The following is a 16,373-nucleotide window of genomic DNA, read 5'->3' on the forward strand; positions in this document are numbered from 1 at the left end:
CAATATGCAATCAAAATTACTAATACTAAAATAACCGTAAGATTCTTTGAGCATTAAACCCCTTATTGTGATTTTTGTCAGTTTGTTCTTAAAGCATTAACTTAGATCAACTCAACTGTTAAATGAGTCTCTTGCTGAAAGTCCACATTTTCTTTTACACTGGTGCTGAAACACTGGATGTCATTTATCTGGTTCTCTTCTTATATTGACATGAGAACTCCAGTCTCTGAATGTTTTCCAAGCATATATTATATATTCCTGTGAATGAGAAGCTTTATGACAGTGGCATGGTTAAGAGCTGAAAGCTAACGTTTTAGAGAGATTTAGCATTTTAATTGGTTGCAAAGGTATGTCCATTTTCTAATGAAGAGGAATTAAAAATTATTAAAAATGCTTGAAGTTCAATGCAAATTTTACCTCGTCACTGAACATACTAGAAATAACAGCTTTATTTCAGGAAGAACTCAACAAAAATTTTATTTTTTCCTCATATGAATATATATTTACTCATATACATCCATAGATAAACCAACCTGCTACTTTGCATTAACCTGGCCCTGTCAGAAGGGCTGTTGTCTATATGATTCCTGGGGAAAGTAGTTCCAGAAATCACCTTCATAAGTATGCTTTTGTACAGTATTTACTTTATATATTCAATTCCTAAGCATTTGCTTTTTACGTTTGTTAACTTCTTTAAAACATTAATATGCCAAATTCTCAGTGCATAAAATTCATATGCATAATACATATACATCAAATTTACATTGGAACTTTATATTGTATCACTATGTATGTATATATTTTACTAATTTTCCTTGCGTAATAGATGGCTTATTCACCAAAACAAAGTTTATCAGTCAAATGCTACAATTTGACAAATAATACCAGTTTGTCATTTTTCTCTAACCACTAAGTAACTCCAGCTTTTCTAAGTAATAAATTTCTGTAGATCTACATGCCAATAACAAGCTTCGTTTATGTCAGACCAACTCCAAAAATTGCCTGCTACTTCTGTAAGCCTAGCAAAACCTGAGCAAGTTCAACAAAGGGCAGCTGCAATACAGAACAGCTTGAAAGATATTTTGAAAGATGTTTGAAAGATATTCCCTTCTTGCTGCTCTAAGGGTGTGGCTGTAATGAAATAGCTTGACCTTTAATTCAGAGTGTTCCTATTTGTGTTGGTATGAAATGATTCAGTACTTAAACCCAAAAAAACCAAAAAACCACCAAAACCTGAAATTAAGGCATGAAATTTAAAAATCAAACTTTTCTGAGGCCATTTTATGTGTCTGAAGTATAGCTGAAATGGTGAATGTACTTTTCTTCAGTTTTCAAAGCAAATGTGAATATGTCAGTGTTTCCTGTAATCCATTAATTTTAAATTTCGTACTAATCTACTCAGAACCCAAAATGGAGCCAAAGATGGTTTAACATTTCAGTGTATGATCGGTGATCACTAAGTGTGTTAACTGACCTTTAAGTGTCATAGCTGGAGCTCACTAAAATTTTGAGAGCAACGTTTGAAAAATAATTTTTGAATTTGAAAAATTTGGTTTTGACCTCATTTCTCAAATTTACAAAGAAACGTTGGAGCTCACTATTAATTGCCTTAATCACTGGATTGTCGCTCTTACCTCAGTCTGTTTGGATAGAAGGGTGGCAGGCTAAGGTGTGAGAAGATTTGCTTTGTGGAGCTGAACCATCTTCTTCTTAAACAGGTGCAGCTCTTTTCAGTGTTTCCTTTTTTCCAGCAAAGGCCCCGAGCAGTGATGGATTATGCTGGCAGTATTGTGTCCTATTAAGGTCTTTGTTAGAGCCTGTAGTTTACTTGTCTGATATCAGCGATTTCTCGTATCTCCTCATTTTTGGAGAGAGCATGTGCATGAAACATATTGATTTTTCTAAGTATTTTTCTTTTTTTTTTTTCCCCCCCAGTTTTTCAGTGAGTAAAATGGAAAGAAGAGAATAGATCCAAGGAGAACTTGGAAGGAGCTGTGCAGGGCAAAGACCTTCTGTTTTCCTCCTTCATTAACATCTTAAATTCAGGTCTCACTATCTCAGCAAGGCGTATCTTGGTAATAACTTGTAGATCCAGCTAGGAATGGTAGCACCATGGAAAACAGACCTATTCAAGACGTTCTTTCCAAAGAAAGAATCGTGAAGATCTCTCCCTTCTCTCTTCTTCTGCCATAGGAATTCTGCTTTATTGTCACGACTCACTGTGGATTTATTTAGTTGACAACAGCTCTGGTATACATTGGCATAGTTTAACTGGTGACGAGTATTTTTCAGAAGAGCTTATATCTTAGCTGAATTTTGCCATCTCATTCTCTGAGGCATGTTATCTCTTATAAGCACATAATATGTCTGCCTGAATGCAGGTACTCTACAAGAGCTTTATTTTAATTGTCAGCTCATTCTCAGCTGGCTAAACACAGCACTGCATAATAAAACCACTGCTGCACAAGTGCAGTTGTACTGACCAAAGATGTCATTCTTGAAAGCACTGTTCACTTCAATAGGGAGTTTTCTGCTCAAGAGCAAAAATCCTGGGGCAGCAAAAAAACATGAGGAAAATCTTTACTTTTAATTACCTTGAAAACAGGCTTCTCAAAGCTTCAGTTTTCCCAGCGGCCTGCCCACTAAGCAGTTGACAAGTACAGCACAGACAAAAAGCGTTCTCTGACTGAAACAATTACTAGCCAGAGCAGAGCAAAGCCCTAATGCAAACACAGATAGCGTGTCCCAGTAGCATTTCCTTGCATGTACACCAAAGCCACTTTCAGCTACAACAGAAATATATAGGTTTTTGACAAGGAAGTGACTTTTGATGAAGGTAGCAGTATCATATAGCTTTCCAGCTCTTTTATCAGCATAGCAATGGAGCTGTCGTCTATCAAGAAAAAGAGAAAAATGCCAAGGGAAATAAAATCAAGCAGGCGAACTTTTTACATTTGAACTGATGAGGTGTATGCCCTTGTTTGGAAAATTTAAGGCACTACAAGCTCAGAAGCCTTTTTGCCAATGCAGAGTTTTAAATGATAATGCAAAGGCTTTTGTGAGATTGCTCACGATTTACTCTAATAAAACCAGTTCCACTGTGAGTTTAACAAGTGCTTGTACTGTGTGTTACGTAGCAATACTGTGGAGACATCTTCTTAGATTTTGATGGCAGGAATCTCACAATTGTGGCTCTGTGATTTTGCTTTGCTTTTGGTGGTTTGAACAGAGATTTGACAGAGAATGTGAGGGAAGGGATACTCAAAAAGTTAATCCTGGGGAAACCTCTGGCTACAGGCACTTTAACAAAACAGATTTGGGAAAAGCTCAGCTATAAATTCATATCTAGTCTTCCAAACTCGTCCATCTCATTAACTGAATTTTAGATTTAATTATATCTCAATGTCTGAGCATCAAATGCTTTCTGTGGACATTTTAGAACTGTACTACAAATATGAATTTTATGCGGACATTTTCTCAGATGGAGACGGAAGAAAGTTAGTTGAAATAAACAGAACTAAGTTGAACTTGCCCCATCCCTGTTCCCAGCCATCTGCATTAATTTATCTCATCTGATAATAAGCCCCCATCATCATTTATTCCTTTAGTAGATTTTTGGAACTGTTCTGAACCCTGCAATCTCTAATATTGCCTGAAGGGTTTACAAAGATAGCCTGGAAGGAAGCTGCAAAGGCATTCTCATTACTTTAATGAGATTCTGACCACTGGTCCAGGCTATCAGCCCTATATTTAATTAAAGTAGCACAAGCTGTGTATCCACCAAATGTCTAGGCAAAGGTAAACAATCTGTTCGAGGCTCCAGCACTCTTGTAATTGTTGTTAGGACATAAGGGAGGCTCTAAAAAAGAGAGAAACCCAGCTCAACTCAGAGCTTTCAAAGGATGCTATGGTCCTGTTTCTTTTCCTCTGCCAACCTTGAACTGGCTCAGACAGCTAACTGCCTCCTCCCATCACTTTTTTTGGGAGATAATTTGGCTATTCAACTCTCTGAACCAGTTAATGGCCCATTTGTATACATATTGGTGTCAGGACTGGGACAGGGATGTGGCTTCATGGATAAGGGTGAGGGAAAAATGAAATAACATCTCTGACTTAGATGACTTTAAACTTCTGTAGAGCAGCACCTTTCAATCCTCCAGTCTAGCATGCGCATGTGTACTTTAGAGCTTTTGAAAAATCTCGATGCGGAAGTTTTGCTGTTTTCTATTTCTCCAGCTTTTTCCCCTGTTAGGTCCTGATGCAAATTGAGCAGAGAGGAAACAGATACCCTCACCCAGTCTGCTTTACATGCTAAAGTAGGGTTTCTTCTTTAGTCCTCAGATTATTTTCTCCCTCATCAACAAGCAAAAACAACTTTGGCAGTAGGAAGATGGGGAACCATTGTTTACCTAGACCACAGAAACTCTCTGGGGAACTGAATTCCTTTTAAAGCATTATTTTAATTATTTAAAATTAATTGGATAAGTGTTCAGTGATCAACACAATTTTACAAAAGGCTGTAGTTCTGCTATCTGAGGTTGTAGAAAAGAGGTAATTAACACCTGCCAGTATAAAGGCAGGCATGGCTTTTATTACAAGCATTACTATCTGAGGACTTGAGTGACTTTGACCTCAAAATGTTAATCTTACTGAACTCCAGAGCAAATATGGAATGTCAGGAAAATCCAAATAGATGTGTGGACTTTGAGTACTTAAATTAGTCTACCTTTAAACAGAAAAGGGTTTACAACTTATTAACACAGCTGTTCCTCAACTCTAATATGAACACAAATGGTTATTCAAGATTCTGTGGTTGGCCGATAGAGATATAAGAGCAGAGAAGGGTGATAACTTTCCATATTAACGTGTGAACTGCTGCTCAGAGTTTAGTTGCCTAGGGCAGAATAGTTATCACTCTTTGGACTGATACATCTCTGCAGAGCCAGAAGTCACTTAGACACCTGAAGTCTGACCCACCTCTCCCTTTATTTCTCCCTTTCTCTTATCATGAGAGGTGTAAAGCTGCTTTTCTGGAGCTGCGTCCACAGCTGCCGGTTGGTTTTACCCAGAGCTGAGCCTGTGGCTTTGCCTCTATACTTGACTGACCAGCAACAGATTGGCGTATACCATAAGCAACTATCCTGTAAACTAGTCAGCCTTGGCAACAGCTGGAGGAAAGCATAGCCAAAAGCTTTAAGATTTGATAGGAGGCAGCTAGCCCTGTTATGAGACAAATGTGGGGTTTTTTGAAAAAAATCAAGTTGTGTGAACACCAGTACAGATCACTTTGTAATCTTCTCTGGCGGCTGGATTTCACTGGCTTTGTATACTTTTCTAATGCCTAGTGGGATTCAGCTGACTGGTAAGGTTTTTTTTGTTTTTATTTTTTTTCCTTAAAGGAAATACCTGCTAATTGCAGCATTTAGTGTAATATACATGGAACAAATACAAAAGTACTTATCAATAAAAGCATTTGGTTTTGAATTACATTTTCAAAAATGATATGAATTTCCTCTTTCTTGCATTTTTTTGGGTGCAAATAGAAAGCATCTTCCCTAAAGAATGAAATCTGCTTCACAAAATTACAAAGACAGAACTGGAATTTTACTCGCTTATGGTAATTGATATTAACTGCTTGGGGATGCACTTTAAAAAGGCAGCATAACTAGATATTTCCCTAATGCTGAAATACTATTACGCAAATCTGTTTCTAGTGTGTTTGGGATCTTTTCATGCTATTCACTCTAAAGCTCTTCCTATTTCTTTGCTGCTGCTTGCCCCCTGCTGTTTTTGGTATTATTCTCTGAAAGAAAACTTTAGCAACCACATTTATTTTATTTTATTTACATATACATGTATATGTATACACATGTGCCTGTGGATGCATATATGAAATCGAAGTGTACACATAAATAATTCCATATGTAAGCTGCTTTTCATCTGACAAAGGGTACTGTGAAAAATGAATGGAAAATAATTGATTATTGGTTGGAAATGAAATAAGATTTTCCCATACTTAATATTACAAGAAACCAACTAGATTAACCTGAACACATTAGTACGGAAATGCTATGTGATAATCTTTTGAAGGTTCACATTAAAAAAAGAAGGAAATCTGCTACAACAAAGTGGGAATGCTTTTTCCCTATAGTATTGTTTTTTCAGAGAGAACTGAAGACTTTACTGTGCTCAAAAAACTGCACAGATACAGTTCTGTGACTAGTGGCATTCCCACTAGGAAAGTTTGCTATTGGTAAAGAAAAAGAAAAAGGAATTTTTGCTGTTGTTTTGTATTGATTTGGCAGCCGAGTAAACTCTTTTAGTAAACCTATTAGCAATGCTAGAGTGATCTTTTACTTTGGACTACTTGCAAAAATTTGCAGTCAGTTTTGCAGTTCTAGTTTGTGACCCCAGCCTACAAATCTTTGTTATATTATGGGCTCTATCCTTCTTAGGTCATAAAAATAACGTATCTAGGGCAACATAGGTAGAATAAATAGGTTTGCCCCTTGGCTGCAACTCCCTGGATGTTTTAAGTTTTGAGAGGAAAAAGCATTTAGAGACTACAGGGTAGGATTTTCTTAGACATTTCCTTTCTATAAAGAGGTTTTATGCCCTACTCTGAGCACATTATCTCTTGAATAATACTAGTCAGTTCACTAATAGCACATCATGCATCTTTGTTCTGAAGAAACCAATACAATATGTATCTGTTTCAAAAGCAGCTTTTGGAGATGAATGGTCATAAAAGCAATATTGCTCTGCTCAGTTGCATTCAGCCTCAGAGGATTCCCAGTGCTCTTCTGTGCTGGCACCTGAATTCCCCTGTAGCGCCCCAAGAGCTCCCGTGAACTCGACGAGAGTCCACTGCTGTTTTCATGCCTGCGCATAGAAAAGGTCTCTGAAGTTCTTTGCAAATAACATCATGGCTTATGAAATGCTGTTATTGTATACCTGGAATAGGAATTTACGGATAATTATTTTTCAGATATTATGTCAGACACGCCTCTTGTTTTGTGGATGTAAGAGCTTTCCGTTGGTTTGTTCTTAAGTTTCTGTGTGATAGAAATATGCAACTGTCTTTTGAAAACACACACACTAGATGACATGTATTGTTCTTGGAGAAGTGGCCAAAGCTCATATCTATGTTTACAGGAAAACAAGGTAGTTTTTCATATAAGTATGTGACTAAGAAAATGGTGCCATGAAGGAACGTAGGGTAGAATGAGCAAGAAGGGAACCATGCCACTCAGTGGCATGAAATCCAAAATTTATTTGCTAAGTGGAATGGGCTGAGTGGGTAGGAAGCAATTTCTGTTTTTTCTATTCTAAGGTTGCTATTCTATTATACTCACACACTTTACACTCACACAGCAGTCAAGGTCCAGGTTGGACAGGTGTCATGGGCACAGGGGCCACAGAGGACATTCCCTCTGACACGTCGACGTACACTGGTGCCAGCTGCTGGTCTGACCTCAATGTCATGGTATTTCTGCGTGGTATAAGAGGTCTATATATGGAGATGGAGAATTCCATCTTCTTTTGTAATATTTAAGAAATGTTTTATTGGAAAATTTGGAAGTGGCATAATTTGAGGTGAGCATTGGCTCTGAATCCTGAAGCTAGCTTTAAACTTCACAATAGCAGACATGTTACTTCACAATTCTTTTCCACTACTAAAAAAAAAAAAAAAGGTGTGTGTTTGTTTTTTACATCAAGCCTGGAAGACAAGCATTCTAAGTCAAGTCTTTCCATCAAATCCCTTGAGAATTTCTAGTTTTTTACTTTTAGCCTGATGTTGTCTTTCATGGAAGGTGAACTTCCTGTGAACAATCACATGTGTTAAAGGAGTGAGAACTAGAAGACAGTTACTGGTACGATACACAAAAAATGCATTAAGGTTTGGACATAAATGTGCAGGAAGGAGGTGATTCATCCTTTGGTCACCTTGTTTTGAACTTATGCCAGGATTCAATATTGCAAAGTATAGCACACAGGTTTGGCTACTGTCTGGAGACAGTGGTAGTAGCAACTTTTCATTCTGGATTTCCTGTCTTTGGTGGGTTTTAGTCTGGCCGCTGATGTTATTTTAATGGAGACATTTCTATCTAATTTCCTTTGTTTCTTTTCAAACCATTAAAAAAAAGACCCAATCAAACACAACAGGGTTGATATTAATAATGTATTATGCCTGAGACTTCTTCAAACGTGATCAATGTTAATGGGATCATTGAGACTCCTGTGTAGAGATCAGAATTGCTCTTTAGAGCTGCTACAGATCAAGTTTTCCCTGAAGACCAAGTATGAAGCATAGTACACTATGGTTCGCTTGTGTTATCAGTGTCAATGATGCTTTAACAGCCAGATCATTTACATTAGAGACTATACATTCTAATGTAAACCTTTTTTTTCCTATCACATAATAACAAAAAATTGCTCCACTTTATTTTATTTTTTTTTTAATATCATCTCACATGGTAGACACCTGTGGAATATTTAACTAGGTTCAAAAGGAAAAAAAAAAGTTAAAAATAATTCTACCTGAAGATTTTGTAATATTATGCAGTGTTAATTGACGTATCTGCATAAAATGTCAGAAAACAGTATCGCAACCATACAAGGTGTGAGGCATTTCTGATGGAGCTCAACAAACCACACTGTATCATAACTTTTTTCAAGACAGAAATTTGTCTCTCCTGACTGGCTACAATACCAATAGATTTTGAGAATTCGCATTGGAAATTGATAGGAATGACAAAAAATGTTTTCGAACATTCAGTTTAAAACAGGAAGATCAGAACAGATGCCTTTTCCATGGTTTCAGTGCAGTATCTGTGTGTCTTCCTTGGTATTGTTAAAGAGGTTTTCAATCTCATTACCTTCATTTTTTAAATTGGGAAGTATAACATGAGTAACTGTACATGTAATAAGCGGTTTTGAATTAAGAATGAAGTAGAAATATCATTTAGTCATCCAAGGTGTCTTTCCTAGGAATAGCCATTAATTATACTTCTGTAGTTCATATATCACTCAACCACTGAAATTTGCCTGGTTTATGGAGGATTACCTTTAATTTTGCACGAGTCTAGACTGAAATATCAGAGTAATGATATCCAAAAACCAACTTGTAAAGAATGTAAGAGAAGAAGGTGAAAATGCCCACATCAGGGGGGTAACGAGCTTGGAAATACTGTCTGCCAGTCTGCAAAATAGGCTGTTGTGTTGTCATCTGTCGAATTTTGAGAAGCATTTCAGAAATCTGTGAGGAAAAGCCTTCAGAAAGCTTCCCTGCAGGTCTTAGCAAGCCCCAAAGCGTGTGCCTGGGGCATGTGTGTGTATAGCAGTACTCAAAGCCTCAGAAGAAAGCGGTGTACAAGCCTCAGACACATCTACCAGCTCACTGGTTTCCTCCTGTTTACCATCCACAGTGTATATAAAATATTTTTATGGCCAAATATCTTCATGATGTAGAAAAGCTCCAAAATTTTATATTCTTCTTTCAGTGTTGCAGTAGTTTAGAGCTTTTTAAAGCTGAGTCTTATTTCATGCCTGTCTCTTTTAATGAGGGCATTTTTTTCAGGGCTGGGCCAGCTTCGAAGCTGAGCAACACTGAGCAGCTTCCATTTGAAATGAGGCAGTTGACAAAAGTTTAAGGGAATTGAAATGAAGTCTGAAATATCCTTCCTGCATTCACCAGGATGTTTGGAAGCCCTAGGGTGCTACAGACTGTGAAAGATTAGTAATTAGAGGCTCACCTTCTGTATACTAATGAAAGCTCAGAACTAAAGCTTTTAACATTGAAGGGATTGCTACATCCTGCAGTTTTTTTACTTTGAGGTTTTTAGAAAAACTGTGTCAGAGGGCATATCTAGCAAGTTGCGCTGAGAAAGTGACAGTATTGTTTAAGCACTTAGTCGGGGTTTCAATGTGTGCTGTGCGGATCACTTCCAATGTATTAATACCTCAGCCCCCGTCGGCAGCAGCACAGCCGTGCCAGGATCGGGCAGCTTCCTCATGTAGGGATGGTGGGGTGGGGGTTCCTGTGGTTTTCTGTCTTTTCAGTCTGTCAGTATCACATCCCATCTATCAGGAGATAAAATTAGGAGAGAGCTGAACAACATTTCTTTAAACATGAACTGGTACAATCCTTCTCTGTTCCCGTGACATGCCTGGATAGCCTTTCTTCACTGAATTTTTCGGCTTTTTCTGCAGGATTTGATAACAGTCAAGTCTCATACAGCACTTGTCATACATATCAATGCTTTGAATTTGAAAAAAACCCAAAACTCTTCTGTTTTGCTTTGGCTGTTTTAATATAAAGAAAAACTACATGAGTCAGTTTAAAAGAATTCAACCATGTGTCAGTCAGCTTCATTGATTTATAAACCTTACATTTTTGTTATAGACTGTTGCGAAATTTCTAGCCTTTTTTCATTTTGACTTATAATACACTGAAAGATAATGTTTCATCTCTAAAAAATAAAACTGGATATATGCAATATCCAATCTACCTCTAATATTAGAAGGATTGTCCCTCATCAAATCCAGGTATTAACAGATGTCGGAGAATAAATTGATAATTCAGCACAATATTCTAGATTCTGTTCTCAAATATTTATATAAAGACTGTCATTTCAAGAGCTACGGTTTCTGCAACACAGATTAAGATAAAATTGCAATGGAAGTGTCTATTTTTGATTGGAGCATACATTTCTCCTTCTACAGGAGAATGTCATGGTCACAGATGTTATGCTGTCTTTTCTCTTTGGATTTCCCACCAACGCAAAAATTGAGTTTGTTATAAAGACAGTACATTTGCTGTCCTGTAGAAAAACATTTCTCACAGACAGCTGCATTCTAGTACATTCTGGTGTGTGGAGTACATTCTCTGTGTGGAGACTGAATCCAGAGAAATATGGGAAGAAAAGAGGGACGACGTATTCTCCCTTAAGAGCCATTAAACTGGTAGGTGTTGTGACCTCACCTTTCATTTTTTGCTGGCCACAATAAATGGTTGGGTATAGGACAGGAAATATTTTTTCCCTCACTATAGAGGTGAAATGACTTAGTTTTTTCCTAATAGTAAGGAAAACTGAAAATCCTAAGTCTTTCTGTTCTGCTGCTGGATGCAGTAGAATGTTACCCCTGACTCAGGATAAAGTAACACGACTTCGCTGTATCCCAGATTTAGCAGCTGCTTGAAAGGTACATCAAACAATTCACACTGTGCATGGGAGGAGCAGCAATTCATCTAAAGGTGGCAAATCTGAGACGTGACAGGTATTAAAACGGAAAGGCTAAGTGCAGAACCACGTTTTTATTCTACTGCCTTTCCACACAGGTCATGAGAGGCAGACCGTTCATTCCCTCAGTACATCACCAAGTTAAATATATGCACAACCACTTTCAAAGCCACTCTTTCTCCCTTTTAATTTTATGTCAATCAGCAGTCATTGGGATAGTCTAAACCCTTCCAAAAACAAGTGTTCATCTAAATTAAAATGCATTGTGTATTGTCTAAAGTAAGAGTGTCTCAAACTCTTGTGATAAGGATAATGTCATAAATAGCAAGATGTATTGCTAGAGTAGCTGACTTCCCCAGCTGCCTCCTCTGCAGTAGAGGTCCACATCTTTTTTCATTTGTATTAATTGAGAGCAGTGGTGGAATATGGCTGTCGAAGTTAGTGGAGTTACTTGGATTCATATCAGTTATATGCAGAGGAATGAAAAGGACAATTTGTGTAAGCAAAGAATTAGCCCTGGTATGTTCTGAAGTTTGAAGGCAAAGGGCCAAATAGTCTATAGTATGCTTTTAAGAAACAGCATACAAAATGTGTCAGGCTGTTGAGTACTGCAGAGACCGAGGGAGAGGATGAAAATTTAAGCAAGTTGTAGGGTATCTACCGGTGTGAAGGGAGGAAAGGTCTTTAGTGATCTTAATAATGTGGTCATCTTACCAAGGACTCCAAATGCTCCAGCATGAAACATTTTTGTCTTCTCTTCTTACAATCACAATCTAACCATTGATTTTAGCAGTTCAAGGCTTGAGAGAACAATCAAATTGTGCAAAGTTGTTTCTCCTGAATCAAAGCCAGGAAATTTTAAAAGCTCACTTGGAAATGGCTTTCTTCCCTGAGAGATTTCAAGGTTGCTTCAGTAGGGTTAAAGCAGCGTTTCCTTAGTGTCCAGGATGGACAGAACCATCTTAGCCCTGGCTTTAGCCTTTTAGCCTTAATTTGAAATGAGACTTGTAGATCAAAATTTAAGAAGAGAATAATTACTATCAATGAAGGCAATCATATGAGAGTTGTAATAGAATTTCCCTACCACTATAAATTATATCAAATATTACTACCTCAGAACACAGTCAATGAAGAACTTTTCAGGAAGAATCAAAATTAATTTATAAAATCTGTAATTAAAATGTTGAGGATTAAATCAGTGCTTGAGGTCCTCTATGATTGCATTATCCTTCTCTCTTTTCTTTCCTTAAATACGGCTGTCAAAAGGAAGGGAAAAATCTATTAGATTCATTCTTTCTGTCTTCCCAGCTATTTGCTTCTTGATATTTGTGTAGAATTAGGGGCCTTGGTAATTGTCTTCTTGCTATTTGAAAAGTTTAAAGAGTGATTATAAAGGGGAGAACTAGTAAGCTGCAAATAAACAAAATAATGTGAGTTTATATTTCAGCTATTTAATGTTTTAAAAGATCTGCTTTGTATAGAGAGTCTGCTAGTTAGACACCTGACTGAAAGAACCTGGAGCAAGTGGATTGATGCTTTCTGGCTGATTGCTGACTTTGAGCCTATTGCTCTACCTGTCTTGTCCTGCAGTTTTACTGTTGCGATGAACCAATTTTTGAGGAAAGCATACTTCATACTTCAGCTGGCTTCTATAATTGTGGGCTCCCAAGATTGATTTCTGATATGCTAATTAAATAATAACTGTATATTTCATGTCAAAAGGAACGAGCTGCATACCACCCTTAGGAGACTATCAGAGAGGAACTTCTTACAGAGAGCCCAAATCTGGATGTTGTGCTGTCCTGGTTGGAAAGTGATTGCATGATAGCCCCTTGCTAATTGTAGGCAATACAAACCCTCCTCACTCCCTGAGCTTGAGTTAAACTTGATCTAAGATGGTTTTGAGCTGAAAAACCTTCTAAATTGCCTGTTCCAAAATCATTTATCAGGATGTACAATACTGAGATTTCATGGTCGGGAAATGTTATTAATTTTAATGGTACCACTCTGTACTTAAGTCTACCCTGTCTGGTGCCCAGATATCTGGTGTGCATCAAAAGATACTTAGAAACTCTGTTTTAACTGGGTGATTAACACTTTTCAAGCACGTCAGTGACTTTGATTCCCAGGGCTCTGTGATCAGCACCTTTGAGAACAGTGCACAATGCCTTTTATTTCTGATGTTAAAAGTGGTAGAATGGGAGTAAATTGTTCTTGCTGGTTTTGCATATGGCTCATGACTTCTGCGCCTCCTTCCCTTTTATTTCTCGTTGCAGCCAAAACCTTTCCAAAGGGATGAAACGGATGGTGAGTGGCATCTTGTGGCTCTCAGCTTTACCACATGAATGCCCAGGCATTAGGAATGTTACTGCCCTAACAGTTGGCAGTCTCCCACCTCAAAGACTGAGCAATTCAGTAGAATGTCTGGGATTTTGCCCAACCTGTTAAATCTAGGACTTTCAGTTGGCTCTTCCTGCTGCTGCCTCTGGGCCAGTCATGCACATGAGTAATTTGTATAAACCGCACTTTACAAGCTTGAAATGAGTTGTGGTCCTGCAAGATTAGAACAGATGAGCAGAGCTCTGTCTAGATGTCATTGTTGGCTCTTTTTAAAAATATCTAGTGTATGTGAACAAGTAAAATAGGACAGGAGAAATCGTGCTAAATAAAATGATTTTGTATTGCTGCTTCAGTTTCTATTTTAATTTTACATAAAAGAGAATACAATAGAGTTGTTTTAATGAACTTTACGAATGGATTGTCAGCAGTAAATTTCGATAATTTGGCAAAACGCTTTACTAAGTACAGACTATTTCTGACAAGGCCATTTAGGCTGAACTCTAGTATTTTCATCTTACTCTTAGAGTATAGATATTTTTAATTCTGATCTTGAGTATTAACAGCTATAGGTTTTTCAGAGGCAGAATGACAATGCTGGGAATATGGTCTTTGCAAAACTACATCAGCCTCAGTCACCTACGTACTCCAGCACTGTCTCAATACCAAATAATTTGAGGAGGGGAGAATACATCCTGGGTTATACAAACATGTAATGTGGGATCTAATACAGTCCTGAGTTGAAATATTTCTAATATATTTTATTTGGTATTTTGGCAAATCTGCTTCTGCATTAAGAGGTTCACGAAGTTTGATTTCTGCCATGAATCGGTGCTCTTTTCATCATCTTTTACGTTATCTCTTTTCCTGCTTTACCATGGGTTTTAGGCGAACTTTGGTAAAGAACATAGCCATTTGCTTATCTTTAAAGGAATACTTACCGTCAGAACTAAAACTGATAACAAAATGCTGCATTAGAAGTGCAGAGGTTTTGCTTTGTGGTTCGTTTGGGTTTTGTATGAAATGTTTTCCACAGAATTGTTTCTGTAAACCAAGCAGCACAACCAAATGTTGCTTTTAATATAACTAAGCCATTATCTAGCCTCCATGTAAACTCTAGGGAAATGAATAGTCTTGAAAATGCTATATTCTCCATCCAGTGCATCTAAAGGAGTACTTATATTTAAATTTTGTTTCATCCTCTTAGTATGAATTCATGTCATTATCAAATGGTAAACAAAAACAGATGTCAGGCTCACTTTAGAAAAAGTGGTGAGCTTGCAGTTCAATATTGAAGTAAACTTCTTCTGAAAGCAGGGGTTTGATATCATACTGCCCGTCTCTTTCAAATGAATATTTTTTTTATCTTGGAAATGCCTTTAGTGCCCTTAACTGTTCACAGAAGAAAGTAGCCAAAAAGGAAAAAAAAAAATATATGGTGGAAATATCAAAGCCATTAGCATGAGGAACTTTGAGAATGTCTTGTTAGTTAAGGATATTTGTTTATTAAGAAGTGAAAAGAAAAGAACATCTGGCCATTAAAATAAGATGAGCAGACTATGGAATAAATTTATATAAATAAACCTAGCTTAAAAAGCAGAACAGTTGTGTGCTTTGCTGCTAAACAGGTTTTGTGTCAGTACTGCAAACTTGCCAAGATATTAAGTAAATGAAAGCCAACAATCAAGTCTTTAAGTACATACCTTAATGTCATAAGAGTATTACTGGCTTACAGAGGAAGAAAGCTTGTGAAAGTACTGACCTTCATCTGTACTCGGAAAGACATTCAGGTGAGTTAAAGTAAGACTTTTTACAATATCAAAAGACAATACCTCAGAACAAAAGAATTCTGTGAATGCATATATTATAGCAAAAGTTTATAATGTAGGCTTTCATTATTCATGGAATCATAATAGATGGCATTTTGTAGTCTTCTACCAGGAGATATGAGGCATTCTCAGATACAAAAAGCATTCTATAAGAGCACCATCGATGGAACAGAGTTCATATTTGCCATAGAAATAGCTTTTCCCCCATTAATAGAGAAGTAAAGTGTTTACCAGTTTAATGATATTTAGCTAAAAATCCCTGTTGTCCTGCATAACTCTTCTCAGGTGGTAACTAAAGAGAACTGTCAAGGTGAAGTTCATGTCTACCTTCCCTGCCTGGTTTGTTCCCTGTCCCCTTCTTGGAATGAGCCCAGCAGTTCCCTCAGATGCAAATCTCAGATGAATTTTGGAGAACAGTTTATCTGAGCCTGATTTAGCTGCCTCTATCCTGGAGGATCCTGCAATGCTAGTCCAGCAAGCTTCGCACCTGCAAACCCCCTCATCTGGCATGAGGTTATCCTCTCAGCATCGTACAATAAAATACCACTGTGGCAGATTATGACCCAGTCCCCCTTTGAAGAGGAAAACAAACCAACCAACAACGAAAACCACACACACACACACAACCCCCCAAAAAACACCCCAACCAAAACAACCCACATCACAAAAAATAATAATGTGGCTTAGGGGTGATGCAGTGCACAAGGAATATTAGGCCAATGCTATGCAGTGTGGGTATTGCCAGTCTATATAGAATACTCTGGAGGATGCTACCCGTGAGTGATTTCAGACACTCTGCAACCGATATCCCAGATTTCCCTCCATAAGGTGAATACGCATAGCCTGGAGTGTAGAAATTTAGTGGCATCATCACGGCCCTAACAAAACCGTGGTAGCTGCTGAGAAAAGAGTCACAAAGACTGATTGACCTTGTTATCTGGTGGGGTTATCTCCTCTAAGGGGG

This window comes from Caloenas nicobarica, chromosome 12 (genome assembly GCF_036013445.1).
Source record: "Caloenas nicobarica isolate bCalNic1 chromosome 12, bCalNic1.hap1, whole genome shotgun sequence".
Taxonomy (NCBI): Eukaryota; Metazoa; Chordata; class Aves; order Columbiformes; family Columbidae; genus Caloenas; species Caloenas nicobarica.